The sequence below is a fragment of the Corvus hawaiiensis genome, chromosome 6 (genome assembly GCF_020740725.1).
Source record: "Corvus hawaiiensis isolate bCorHaw1 chromosome 6, bCorHaw1.pri.cur, whole genome shotgun sequence".
Taxonomy (NCBI): domain Eukaryota; kingdom Metazoa; phylum Chordata; class Aves; order Passeriformes; family Corvidae; genus Corvus; species Corvus hawaiiensis.
The window spans coordinates 61987477-62001268 of record NC_063218.1 but is presented as its reverse complement, the minus strand read 5'-3'; the positions used below and the strand labels follow the sequence as shown (position 1 = coordinate 62001268).

Here is a 13792-nt window from a genome sequence, read left to right as displayed (position 1 = left end):
TTTTTCCAATAGTGCTGGTGATGGAAGGGGATGGCATTTTTGACAAGCTGTTAAAATATAGCATAAGAATTGTAATACTGAGGGCTGAGGATGAAAGAATAAAAAAAGACATGTGTGAAAGGTGCTTAAATGATCCTGCATTCATAAAAAGGCTTTTTAGTATAAGCAAGTGAACAGGGTGTCTTGAAATAGCAGTTTATAAATGTGCTCAGTAAAGTGCAGCTTTAAATCTTATGGTATTTAGTCTTTTCTCTACAAACAAGAATTTGAATGGTCCTTTATATTCACTTTCAGTGCCTGGGAAAACAGTTCCCACATGTGTTCCTAAAGGTAGGCAGCAGATATATTGTGTATAGAGAGAAACTTTTTTGTACAAAAACCTGTAAGAAAACTGCTTTATAGGTACTACAAAGACTTGCTGTACATCAGAAGACAGGCTGTTTATCAGCTGTGATACATAATCCAGTATTAATTATTTGGGGTTTTTTTGCTGTTTTAAATAATGACAGTGCTTAGTGTTTTTATTTACCTAGACAAAGACTGTCCCTTTTCTCTTCTGTGGAAAAAATTTAAACATCTTGACCCAAGCAATTTTGGAGATATTGGCAGTACATTAGTGGTAGTGATGGTGGAAAAAAAGAGCTTTTTAAAAGAAATTAACAGGAATTGCAACATACATGGGTCTATGTTGCATAAATTTTTGGAAGGGCAAATTAAATCCCTGATTTCCATGTGCGTGCGTGAAACATGAGGCAACAGAACAAACAGCTGCTTTTGCTGCCTGAGACCTTGGGATGGATGAGAGTGTTGCTTTCTGCATGTTAGGAAATTATAAATTTGCTAGATGGAGTGTCATTCTCTGGAGGTAACACAGAATAGAGGCCCTTGAGCAAGGGGAGCTACAGACTGACAAATTGATTAGCCGAGAGGTGACTCAGCCCTGTGAAGAGCTTCCTTTCACTCCTCAGAACAGCTTTCTGCAAAGTTTCTTTTTATGCCTCTCTAACCTCATTCCTCTCATCTACGTGTTTAATCTGCTAAATAGAATAATTTCATAGTTGGCTGTACAATAGTCTCAAATGCATGGTGGAGCTGTGATTTACACAAATGAGGAGAAAGGCCTGTATCTGAAGGTACAGTTCAGCAGAAGGTTGATATAGTATAGGGGTGGATTTTAACTTTTGCTGTTCTGAATTTCTGTGTGTAAGAATTAAATACTCAAAACACCTGTGGAAGCAAGGAAGATCTCATGCTCAGCTGTAGTTCTGAATTTGTCTTTGCTAAGCCTTTAAACTTAAGACATGTAAGATTACCGTTTCCTTTGAAATGGAAGGTTAAATTATTTCAAACTCATGGGATGTGCTGGTAAGTGGCACCTTAGTTTAGGGTGCTCCAGATCATTAATTTGGAGCTTTCCAAATTGCTCATCTCTTCCAGTGTGCTTGAAGTGGTTGTGCATGTGAATTGTGATGTATAGTATTATTTTACCTTACCTATGATTTTACTGTTTTTTCTGCTTGCTCTTATTTACACTCTTCTATCATGCTGGAGTTTGGTATCATTTTCATTTTGTAAGATCTCTGAAGTATTGTGTTTGAGTCTGCTCTGCTTTTTGAAGTATTTGTCTCTTTTTTTTTAACTTTGCATATTCACATTGACAGGACAGTGGAAAAATAATTAAAAAGATTCTAACTTTTATTGGAGAATTGGCATCAACAAATTTTTAAAATAAATAATAAAAAACGGAGAGTCTTTTACTATTCATTCTCAGCAACTGCTTTTCAAGTACTTAAAAGCTTCTTAAGTCAAGATGTACATATAAGATAACCACTTATATGCATTCATTTTTGAAATAACAGAGATGTATTCAGGGAAGACAGTTTCTGAAAGGAAACAAGTAAATGAAGCTTGTAACAAATGAAGGAGATAACTGGAGATTCCTCTGTGTTCTATAAAAGCAAAGTATTTTATTTAAAAACAGAAAAGTTGGGTTTTTTCTGACATTTGGCTGCTTGTCTTGTGTATGTAAGACATAATTACAGCATTTGTCTTTTGAAAAGAGATGTATAGAAACATTTTTATTAATCATGTGGTCTGAGGTTTACCTAGAGCTGTGGATACTTAGACACAAGTGTTGAACCGGTGTCCTCTTGTCACATATTCACGGATAAATCCTGGGACATGCAAGTAAGCTAGCCAAGTCCAAGGGCTGTGGGACTCAAACATCCCCATTGCAGCAGTGCGTGCACACTCGCCGCTCTGGCATCTCAGGACGTGACATACGGGCACCTGCCTTGAGCTGTGGAAGCTGCATGTGTGTTAGTGCCACATGGGGCAGCAGTTTGTGGCAAAACCAGGACCAAAATGGGGAATTCATTTGGGTCTGCCTTACACTGATTGTTCCAGATGTGTTATGTGATGTGTGCAGCAGACATGCAAATACTTACTTACACACTTACTTACTTCTTCAAAGCTGAGAAACTCTGCAGTCTGTGGCTACGTTGCAAATAATAGGACAGTCTGCATATTGTGAACTAAGAGACAGGAAAGTGTCAGCACATGGAGAGTCTGAAGCCCAGAGATGATAAAGAAAGGAAAATGAAGCCTCCTCAGCTGAAAGCCAGGCTTGTTGCTAGCTAGCATGCTGATGCTCACTTTTTAGATGCTAATGGGCAAAGGGCCATCTCTTCTGAAAAGCATGTGGTGATTTTCTGCTATATATTTCATAGTGAAGAGGAAAGGAGTAATATTTCTCTGCCGTATTTCATCTCCCCATTCTTTATTACCTTCTTAGCTTGAAACATTTGCAGCCCCTTTCTACCTGCAAAGTTGTGTTGATACAAAAGTGATTTTTATGTCATTGCTGTTGAGATCCCATCCATTGTGAGAACTGGTAAAATCTGAAATGGGATAGATACCACAGGACGAATGCATGCTTCTTCTCACTGGCAAGAGTGCATGGAACAAGAAAATTAGTATTAACCTTAGCCATCCTTTCTGCCCACTTACTTACGCCCCTGAGAAGCATCTCATGAAAGTGGTACAGTGGCATACCACAAGGTGTCTTGCCATGTTACACAGCATATGCTCAACCAGTGTCACCAGAGAATGGCCTGTGATATATAGGTGTCATATAAGAAAAGATCCATTGATTAAAGTGGACCTACAAGATGAATAATCTCATTTTATGATGAGATTGTATTTTTTCCCTGTATACCTGATTATGTTCCCTAGGATGATTCTTACATGACATGACCCTCACCTGACCCAGTGCTGCTACATCAGCTTAAAGAGTGATGAATGAAATACCTTAATATTTGTGAAAATTCATTCAATTTTTGAACTTGATAGAATGCTCTGGAAGCACACGTGACTTTCAGAAGGAACATGACTCAGTCGCTCTTTCCCTTCTGTGCTCTGAGCGTGTTACTTAATCTGTTGTTAACAAATTATTGCTCATTTCAAAAAAATGTCACATAAGCTCTGAAATGCTAGCCAAATTCAGAAAATCTGCCTACTTTGTGCTCTAAGGAAGAGTTATGATAATTTTACTGGGCTTGGCAGATTTTGGGAAGATGAAATAAAGACGAATGAAAGCTTAGGGAGAAAACTGAGTGCTCATTTTCCACTGAGCATAGATCCAAGCATGCAGCATGGGCGCCTGGCAGAATGTCTGCCTGATGTGCTTGAAATCTCAGGACTTTGTTGCTAGCTATTGTAAAAATAGCTAATTTCCTTGTGATCACATTTAATTTCCTTGTGATTTGCAAGTATGTTCCAGACACATACAGTAGTCTTTATTGCTTTCAGTTTCTTTTCCTTTGAACTTGATTCCAGATGTAGTCAGGAAATTCTTGACAGAAAGATAGGTACATAAATATATTGAAAATATCTGTTCTGAAGATGCATTAGTGTAGGCTTGGTCAGAAAATGTTTATTTCCTGAAAGTCACTTAGCAAAAAAAATACAACAGAAAAAGAAGATGGGTTTTTTTCCCATTATTGCAGAAATCAGGAAAAATTAACCTTTTTAGATTAATGATTTAGTTCCAAATTCAAAGACATAACTATCAGAATGCTTTAGTGAAAATAAAGTTTAGATGGATTTTTTTCCCATTATTGCAGAAATCAGGAAAAAATAACCTTTTTAGATTAATGATTTAGTTCCAAATTCAAAGAAATAACTATAAGAATGCTTTAGTGAAAAAAAAAAGTTTACTTCTGTTGCAAAACATAGTGGAACAAAAAAATCTTTCATCATACAGTGTGGCTTCTGTTACGGTTTTGGAGATGAGAGAGCTTCATAAAGCTTACCTCTAGTATTTAATCCTTTGACTCATCACATCCTGTGCATAAATAGCTGTTCAGTGTGCAGAACTTTTCTCAAGCCATTTGAACTGAAAAAGAATAAACCCAGTCCTGCGTATGGCCCTCAGAGTAGAAGTCTGCTGGCAATCCACTGAGTTTTCACAGCTGGTGTTTTTCTTGCTCTATAAAATAAGGTGAATTTTGTTGAGTTTTCCTCTCCTCCTCTGTAGTGATTTCACTGCAGCTGTTCTAATTTCACCACACTGTGGCTTGGGAGGTGACATTAACATTATGTGGTACCATATAAACCTTCTGTGTGGCAGTGATGTACAACTGTGGTTTTGGATGGTGTCCACTGACTTGACTCCTGGGTCAGCTTTTAATGATAATCCTTCTGCTTGCTGTACTCTCAGAAAACCTGCATCACAAGATGTCTGTTTCTTGCAGATGTTGTTCAGTGTGCTGTAATAAACTTCCATTCTGTGCTGCATAGGTGTGAAGATACAGATACATACACAGAACTGTGCATACTTCAGGTAATTTCATGAAGTTAAGGAGTTGGGACAAATACTGATGGTAAATGCACTGATTTTTTTCTCTATGCTGAAACCGTAGAAAAGGGGGAGGGCAGGAGAAGAATCTGAAAGTGTTACAGTCAAATCATCATCTCTGTTCCAACTGAAACACTGCCATTAATGTTGTCTTTGAGACAAATTCCTCATGGAGATTTACAAAACAATACCCAAAACCACCTCTGCATGCCAAAAACCCCAAACAGCCCCTCCGCCCCTGCCTTTTATAAACACATAATTTGATGCCAGGTTGCTTTTTTAAAAGTTCACATTTTCTTTGAAAGACACTTCTTAACCTACTTTTTAACATTTCAGTTACCTAACAGTGTCAAATTTAAACTTCTACAATGTATGTGATCCTATTTATCAGTGACAGTTGGTTTTCTTGGTGATACAAGACAAATAATACATTTGTCCTGCGTACTGTTTTCATAGAGAGAGACTTTTTATTTAAAATTATATCCTTAACCATCACATGAACTCAAATTAATCTTTTATAACATGATCAAAAGGTAGGCACTTGTCTGTCGGTGTCCTGGCTTTGTGGCTATATGGACTTGAATAAATGAGACTACAGATTCCTTGTGCTATGAGCTGCTGGTGGAGGAGACTGAATTAAAACCAAAACAGACCCCTTCCCTCTCAAGTTCACTGGATGGTGGTAAATTCAAGGCAGAGATTATATTCTTGCCAGTGGACAGAAAGATTTCAAGCAAAATACTAAAATTTTTATCCTAAGAAGATTTAAGAGTTTTTTGGAAGGTGATGTTTGTGCCTTATATGGCTCTAGATAGATTATTTCTGTTATCAAAGCTGCTTTTATGTTTACAAGTTAATTAGTTCAAATTCATATTCCAACTACAGAAACCTGGAAAGTGGAACTATTTGCCATCCCCTGCAGTTCTTTTGGTGTAACGTCATGCTGAGATTTATATGAAAATAAATTCTAATTTCTAGTAAGGTAACCATATGTTTTGGTGCTGTTGTAATAAAGTGTCATAAATAATTATGGCTCCTAAGGAATTCAGGCTTGCAACTGTCAGTTCTTATGTTAGAAACTCTCATATGAACAAATTATAATCATTGATTTTAAAGGAAAAAACATCCTCACCCCTTCAGGATGGCAATGAAAATCCTGCTCTGAGGCTGCTGAGATTTTTGTTTACATGAAGAGATTTGGGATCTTGTGTCCCCAAATCAATAAATGTTCTTACATGTTAGGGTTGCATTCTTCTGAAATTGTACAGGATATAATTTGATAGATGGATTAATGAAAACCCAGTGCCATGTTGTTGGCTACTAATCATAGTAGAACTGACTTAAAAGCTGACCAGTGGGAGAAAAAAAGGCTATTGCATGTTCCTTCTGTGTCAGTGTAATTATCTTTTTCACTGTAATGACCATTTGTTGTGTGCAGACTGGAAGCTTCAGACAAAGTGTTTTAGAGAAACCCTTCTCTTTAGTCAGGAGGTGCAGAAAGGACCCCCTTGCTTTCAAAACTCCTCAGAGAGGAGTCTGGGTGCAGCTGGATCGAGGCTTAGCCGCAGACTTGGTCAGAGGTTTGAGTCTAAAGGATTTTGTAGGTGTAATTGAACCTTAGTATGATTTTGTTCCACAGGGTTAAGGATGGCAAACCAGATATATTTATATAAAAATAAGTGATTTATTTTGACAATGATTAGACTAAAAGTTCTCAATCAGAATTATTTACTACACAGTAAAGGCAGCTGTGATTACTAGTACAGTATAATGCACTATTTTTGAAGCAATATCAAAGGAATTACATTAAAGTTAGCAAAAGCAATTATTCAGTAGAGATTGATGTTACTCATCCATACCAATGGCCATGGGCAGATCCCTTTTGCTCACCCTGCAGGATGTCCCCACTCAAGGGAGGAGTCCCTGCACGCACTCCAAGGAGGGGTGTGTTAGAAGACCTTGCTGCTAAACAGTGGGATTGGGATTTTATAGGATAGAGTGTGAGTCATGTGTCTCCTGGCCAGCTGTGTCAGCTCAGCATCTTTACTTCTCAGTGGTATCACTGTTGGTTCCTTTATCAGGTACTTTACCAGGTCTGCCACATCTTCACCTCTCTGTCAGGAGGCTGGGATTTGGGATTGATGGGTCAGGCTGGTTTCAGCATTATTCAACACCAAAAGCAGCAAGAGACCCCTTCTCCTTTCACCACAGACAGCTCTGTAAACAGGGCACTGTTCCAGTTGTTTCACCCCCACTCCAGGCAGAGCATCCTGCTACACCCTTACAGCAAATTGTCCCCATAGCATGTTCCAGCAGTGAAAGAGGGAGAAATCCATGCAATCAATGGGGATGTGTATGTCCTCCACCCTGTCAGCAGAAAGAGCTTTTGCTGGTCTTCACTCATTAAGCCCCTGTATTGATCCTGATATTTCCAAAATTCTTTTCTCAAATTATGATACAGTATAGCTCATGTCACATTCCTGCTGGCATCAATGAAACAGGGAAACATTTGAAAGGATTTTTTGTTGGAATTCTGGTGGTTTAAACCAGGTAAGTGCTTGCATCAAACATTTGGTAACAAAGGAAAGAAAAAAATCAGCATTGTTCTGCTAGTGATGATCAGAATTTTGCTTGTGTTTGAGCTGGACTGAAAAATACTGAGAAATGTTTGTATACAGTGAGGAGGTTTTGCTTGGACTTGAATAGAAGCCTCTTACCAGTACAAGTTGCTAAAAATTGTGTGCTTAGCTCTTAAAACTTAAGGGTTGAGGTGCTGAAGTTCTTTTTAAAAATCTGGAGCATAACTGGAATAGTTAAAAAAATAATGTGTGTGCATGTGTGTGTTTTTGTATATATGGAGAATGGAGTTTTCCCATTGCAGCCCTACAGCCTTTGGTTACCCAGGATCTGGCAGAGTTGCATCTCTCTCGAGGGTCTGTGAAGTCCAAAAGGGAGTTGGCATAGAAAACCTCCAATTAACTTCCAACCTAATTTTTTTTCTGATTCTGTCATCTTGACCTGCACTGGAGCACTGGAGGGTCATTTTAGATGCTGTTCAGTCTCTGTGGTTACCTTTTTCAGTGCTTGGGTGTGCAGAGAGGGCAATTATTTTGCATTGTTTAATGTCTTGAAATGAGGAAAAGAGAATGTCTTTTAGATGCTGGCACTGAACAGTTTTTCAGCTACTTTGAAGAAACTTGGTGTGTGGTTTTGATGCTCAATCTGTCTCTCTTTTACTCTTAAAGAACGATCTGGGGGCATGGAGTCCCTTTTCCAAGTGGAAGTTCTCACAGCCATTTTACTGATAACATGTTGGACTGGGCTTGATTCTGACTGTGCAAAATTGTGTGTTGTAAATGATGTCATCTGCCTGCTTCAGAGTCTGTGCTGGCAATAGCAGAGCAATAGATCTGGTTTTGAGGCTGCCTAAATGTTGGCATGGGTGGGTCAGAAGAGGGAAACAAATGCACTTGTCCTACAGCAGGATCTGTTACAGGCTGAAAGGAACACCATCCACCCCCACAATTGTGAGAACATAAGAAAAAAACCTGATTTGCTGGAGAAGCCCATATGAAGGACATGGGGGACCCTGATCTGAGGCTAGGGAATGTAGAGACCAGAGGTAACAGATGCAGTGAAGTGAGTGTAGAAAATCACTTTGTTCAGGTTTGTGTATAGATGTTGGGGATCTTGGGAAAAAATAGCATTAAACTCCTTGGGAACTGTTCTCATTGCTATGTTGTCTCAAAGAAATTTTTTTTTAAATGCTTTTAAGCAGTTTCAGCTGCTAGGGTACAACAAGTGTGTCTGAGGCTCTGGTGCTTCCTGAGCAGATGCTGAGCCAGAAGTGACCCTGGGGACACTGTGGCACTTTGCCTGGCTGCGAGGCCACAGCACCCCATCTTGGGAGGAGGTAACAGATGTGGAGAGTGACACCTTTACAGAGAAGGTAAAAATGAAAGGTGAGGGCTTTGGGGAGCCAGGGGACTTACAGTGTGCAGGGTCTGTAATATAAGCCACAAATACAGCATCTTTGCTAGATCCAGGAAAGGACATCTAGCAGATATTCTGTGTTGACCAGTTGTATGATTAATCTTAAAGGATTTGCTCCACCTAAAGTTAGTTGCAGAAGAAAACTAACAAAAGGGCAACAAACCAAGCAATCACTCCTTTTCCCCCACAGTTGTTATGGAATTTTTTTTTTTTTGAAACTACTGAAGGAAATTAGGATTTTATCCTTCAGTAGAAAAAAACCCAACAAACAAAACACCAAAACCAAATGGAATCTGGCTTATTATAAAAATATTTTTTAAAGTTATTTTTAATAGCAAATATGTTTTGCCCTTGGTGATAGTATAGCTGGAGGCTGCTCCAGTAAATATTAGCTATTGTCTTTTCCCTTATGTGAATATATTTTGTTTCCAGTAGAAGGTAAACAGAATTGGTTCTAAAAGTACAAGAGTCTCTAAACTCATGACCAATGTTAGTTTATACTGGCACATTTCCCCCTGCAAGATTTAGTAAGGAACTTACTGATTTGGTTCTGGGTATCTGAAGTTAATGTATGTGTGAAAAACAAAGCACAGAAGTTAAGACATTATTGGAGAAGGCATTATTGCTAACCTCAGGCTTTGCTACATGGTTTGCTCTCTACTCTTTTTTTACTATTTCAGCATGCATATTTTTCATCCTTGACCAATATTTCTCCTTACAGCTTCTGTTCAGATAATTTGGAACTGAGTTGTATGCTGATGGTGCAGGCCATGTCTGTATTTAGTGCAATCTATTCTGAATTTATTAAAAGTCATTGAGCTTTTGACATTACCCAGATGTAGCAGGGATACACTGGTGTATAACAATTTTAATATATTTAGACAATTTTAGACAACAAATTTAATATATACAGACATGCTTCTTTTACATATTTGTATCAACTTTTATTTTCAAATAAAAATTCAATTACTTGGGGTCTTTTTTCAGTGCAATTCATTTATGGAAACACATTTATAGATTTAGTTAAGCAAAACAACAACGTATTATTTGTTGTGTTGCATGAAGAGCTGTTTGAATTGAAACTAAAAATAAGGCTCCTTTTTTCCACTTGCATTGTTCTAGTAAGAAGAGGAAGCTGGGCCCTCTTGTATGTAAGATCTGTGTGTTTACTGGTGTGTATCTGTGCAGGTTTGTCTGGGTTGGTTTACTGCCTGGAAGCTGGGATAATAGTGTTAGCAGCATCCTTTGTTGTTTTGCCAGAGTATTGTGAAGATTACTGGATGCAGGTACTTTATGAGGAACAGCACAATAATACCACAAAATCAGCTGAAGTAAGTTTAGAAAAGTAATCAAACTGCTTACATAGCAAGAAATAAGTTGTTGGGTTTTTTTCCAGTTTTATTTTCTAAATGTTATTGACAGCTGAGGGGAGACATTCTATAAAATATTCATGTACATATTTAATTTTTAGAAAGAGAATTCCTCTTAGTCTGTAAGATTTTTGACAGACAAATCAATTTCATTTAGGTAGGTAGCTGCCTCTAAAAAATCTCTCAAAAATGTATTTTTCTAATACATCTACCTCTGTTTAATGATCTGCTTCTGTGTGCATGTGTATCTTTTTGGAGGCTGGTAAAAAGAGTTATAAAAAAAGTTGAAGTGAGACTTTGATTTAAATAATTGAAATCCGTACAAATGTATGTACAGTATCTACAAAGCTAATCCTTATATTGATGTTAGTTTCCTGTTGATTTGCTGACTCTTACAATAGTTTTAGTATTCAGGGTTTTTTTCCAAAAAACATACCTTCTCATTTTTCCAGTTGTTCTTCATGTCTAAAGAGTAAATTTCAAAATACCTTTTGGGTGCTCACTAGAAAATTTTTCAGTGTCTGTCCTTATCACTTTCTTTTCATTTTTAATTTTCATTTCTAAATTAGACATCTTAGTTTTCCTTTCTGCTATGGATATTTTCTGATTAATTGCATTATATTAACCCAATTTTTTATTGCTTCTCTTGAAGATGTTTGCTGTGTTTATATCTTGTGTTGTGTTTATATCTTGTCCTGACCTCACTTGCTGAAGCTGTGTATGCCTCATATGCATGAGGCATATAATATATCCCTGTAGGGATCACTGTGTTTAGTTGTAGAAAATTAATTTCTCTCCACTTACAGGCTTAAGAAAATGCTTGAAAATAATTAGGATAAAATTGGCAGTGCAAAAATGCAAGCTCCTTTTTGTATCTCATCTTCCTTAGGATTGTTTACGTCTCAGTGTTAGTATTTTGTTTCCATAATTCTTATGGCTTATGTTTTCCCTTCAAGCTTTCACCAGAGGAGGTGTTTGTATGTCTTGGTAGCTGTTAGTGCTGAGATGACTGTGTGAATACATTTCACATCTTCAGACCCAAATGTGAGTTGGAGTTAGCTCAGAGACATGCTGTGTTTTGCAAGAGAGAACATCCAACTTGCAAAGAGTTTGCACTGAAAAATCCCTGGCTGCCTTGGGGCTGGTTCTAGGCATAGGCACAGCAGGTGATTTCCTGGGGCAGCAGACCTGCATGGGGCAGGTTGGCCACGTGCTCCCTCTGCTTTCCCTGTGCTGGAGCCCAGAGCTCAGTGCCTAGTGGTGCTCCTGCTTCCCAGGGAGGAGATCATGAAGTAAGACCTGCCATTGTGGCAGGTATTCAAGAAGTAGCTGTTGCCATTCCCACTTTTTCTGTTCCCTCAGGAGAAGATCACTGAGGGTTTTGTTTCTAACTTTTGAGTCCCCCATCCATAAGGCAGTAAAACAGTTTTGTGCAGAGTTGATTCAGTGCTTCCCAGTGTCAGCACTGTATTGTTGGTTGGCTTATGTGAGGATGCCATGGCAGCCTGAGTTTGTTGCTGATGCATTCGCACCTCCAGGAGTAGGAATGATCCTGATTAATTTTTCTCCACAAAGCTCTTCCTCACCACTAGAATGTGGGCATTGTTTTCCACTTTGAGTTTCTTAGGCAAGAGGAATTTTGCCATACTTACATGAACTTGTATTGTCACTTAAATGACAAAATAGAAAACTGGGCAAGCCTGTGGGAAGATGAAGATCATTGTTGGATACTGGAATTTGTGTAACCAACAACTGGGCTGGTTCAGACTCTTAAGACACCACTCATAGAGGTGCCAGGTTCTTGCATGTGAGTTATTTTTCAGTTAAGCACTTTGTTTAGCTGGAATTATATAATATCTGTTTAAGAACCACTGTTTTGGTCATGGAATGTTTCCTCCATTTACTTGGGCACAAGTGACATTAACCTTTGAAGGTCAGGCTGTCTGCTCTGTTCTGGAGGGTTTTTTACCCCATTACCCCTTCGGTGACTTTATTTGCTTTTCAACTTTCAGTCTAGTTAGCTCAATCAGTGCTGTTGTAAAAAGGTCGGTGGCAAACTGAAGTGAATCCAGTTTGTGGAAGAATGTAAGGCACAATTTCTAGTCGCTCTTTTCTATGAGAATCAATTCAGAGCCTGACGCTGCCACTGTGTGTGGTTTTCATCTGAAGATTTTTCTGTACAAACAATAATGTCAGATTTGGCAAAAACGTGACCTGCCTCGTGGCTGGTGGGGCAGCTGATGCTTGACAACACTGGAGCTGCAGTGCATCAGCATCCTTTTTAGCAATTAGAACTGTGCTAATTTTAAATAAAAGGCTATAGAACATTGAATCTTAGAAAGATGTAAAGCTTTTTCCAAACACTGTTTTGGTTGTCAGGAGTACCTAGCTTTGCGTTTTGGGTACACCAGGAAATTGTCAGCTCAGTCTGAGAGCTAACAGATTGTGCCAGTTGTTTCTTGGTTAGGTATTGGCATTACTGGATACTCAATAATGTGCAGCAGATGATGAATTTGGAGGTGAGCTGAACCATCCTCTCTCATTAAGCATTTGGAAACAAATGAATTTTAGTTTCAGATGAATAGAATTTCTTTTCCTTATTTAACACAATATAAACAACTGGAGCTTGATTATATCTATTTTGCAATTCACATAAATCTTGAAATGAATTAATGAGGAACATGGAAAAGAGGATGGCATCTTGGACACAGGAATATAATCAATGTGTATTCCCCTGAGCTGTATCTGTTTTGTGCTAAGTTCCCATTGATTTTGTAAACATTTTAGTGTTAGCCATAATCCCCTTTGAATATAAATCATTCCCTGTTAGTTTCTCCTGTCTTTTAATTAATTCTGAACTGACTGGCTTGAGAACTCTTCCTTCAATATTACTACTAAACTTGGTAAATTCTCCCTTATTTTCTCCACAGCCTTACTCTGACCCCTGTGAAATCTGTAGGCATATAGAATTCCTGAGAACTGGTGAAGCTTAGAAAATCTGAGGCAGCCAGAAAGTGCCAAAATTAGAGACTACAAGAAAATCAGAAGTCTTGAGGGAAAACCAACTGATTTTGTAGTAAATTATTTTCTCCATTTGAATTTTTATGAGTTCCTTTTACAGGTGATAAGACCCTATCCTTCAAAAGAAAAAGGAGACTGAAATGTTGCTTCTGAGACTGGAGAGTTGGGACAGGGGCCTTATACCCTCATTCGGGTTTAAGGACACAGGGAACATGAGCTTTCTATTCTCTTTTCAAATGAATTAGTTGGAAAAAAATGTTTTGGGGAAAAAAATTTTGGTTGATTGGTAGAACTTCTTGGTTTCAGTCTTGGAAAAGTATTACTTAAAGAGATGATACTGAAATCATTTCATCGTGACATAAAAATAAGTATCCTACAAGTAGCAAAAAAGCTGGCACTGTTATTTCTTGAAAAATACATATATTGCAGTAGCGGGTATTTTGTCCTGTAGAGTAAAAGACTGTATCATCAGGTAAACTGTTTGGAGCTACAGGGGATAAACTGAGTTAGGAATGTTGTATGTGCAGCAACATCAGACACTCTTCTTTGA

General features: G+C 38.1%; 1 protein-coding gene across 3 annotated transcripts in view; it reads left to right on the top strand.

Annotated features, from left to right (window-relative positions):
• The window catches only part of NELL1 (neural EGFL like 1), a 293487-nt gene that overhangs the window by 96224 nt on the left and 183471 nt on the right, over positions 1-13792 (top strand). The gene's annotated exons all lie outside the window — the stretch shown is intronic.